This window comes from Symphalangus syndactylus, chromosome 2 (assembly GCF_028878055.3).
Source record: "Symphalangus syndactylus isolate Jambi chromosome 2, NHGRI_mSymSyn1-v2.1_pri, whole genome shotgun sequence".
NCBI lineage: Eukaryota > Metazoa > Chordata > Mammalia > Primates > Hylobatidae > Symphalangus > Symphalangus syndactylus.
Window position 1 is genome coordinate 122,108,155 of NC_072424.2, and position 1,324 is coordinate 122,109,478.

The following is a 1,324-nucleotide window of genomic DNA, read 5'->3' on the forward strand; positions in this document are numbered from 1 at the left end:
AAAGGTGTTCTTTCCTCCGTGCCACTGTGCTGGCTGGATTTCAGCCTCGTTTGCCACCTTGGCCTCGTGCCTTTGTGCAGTGGACAGATTTCAGGCAGCTTGGCATTAGTAGGAATCTACCTGAAAAGCACTTTATATGTGTTTGAATCCTTGGCATGATTTGGTGACGATCTGGCAGAATACGTATTACCATGATTTGACAGATGAGAACGTCATAGCGCTGTGAACTGCTGACGGTCGCCTCAGGGCTCCATTGCTATCTGGATGGGACTGTTCCCTGTAACCTCCCTCCTTCAAAATGGAAGAGGCAGCCAGAGGATTTCAGGATATATTTCCCTCAATTGTTTCATTCTGCACTACCTTCTCATCTTTCATGGTTGTATTAAAAAGTGGGGCCTGGCACAGTGGCTCAAGTCTGTAACCCCACACTCTAGGAGGCCGAGGCAGGAGGATTACTTGAGGCCAGGAGTTCGAGACTAGCCTGAGAAACATAGTGAGACCCTGTCTCTGCAAGAAAACAAAAAAATTCTCTAAAGAACAAAACAACGGATAGACTGATGTTGGTTCCTATTTGGATATATGTGGCAATTGGTGGCTCTTACTGACCCCATCGCTCTCATTCAGGTGGTTTGTGTGATAGTGGGCACAATGTTGATGCCATTTGAGTTGAGAAACGCTGTCATGTTGAAAGAAAGCATCGGAAATGAGAGGGTCTGGGTAAATATATTAGTAGTATAGCTGTTGCTTTGTTTGCAGTCTCTTCACTTACATTACTTTCATTTAAAATTAACCATAGTCTGTTAAACTTTTACTTCCAATAATGTATGGGTTCAGGAGTCTTAGCCAAAGTCAATGTTTTTCACAGGAAGTATCTGGATATACATTAACTTTTAAAATTGTAACCAGTTAGTTTCACTATAAAAGTTAGCAAAGTGTGAATGAATTGATCGCTTGCTAATTTGGAGCACATAAGGGAAATTAATTTTAAATGGAGAAAATATTTCCTAAAATAACAGAGGGAGGCAGAGAGCTAGGTGTATGTGTTGGGTCTTTCAAATATATTATTTCATTTACTCCCTACCATAATTTTATGGGGAAGATATAATTGTCAGTGTTTCATAGATGAGGATATGCTTGTTATTAGTTAGGACTTAGAGTAAGTTCTTTGTCATATTTAAAAAATGCCCTAATTCTGAATTTTTACAGAGAGCCACATAGGAAGTAGGATTTTGAAAAAACAAAAATCAACAACAATTCAGAGAGGAAGAAATGAGTGGATTGGTAAGATAAGGCCATGGGTAGTTCACAGAAACTGCTGCTTTCT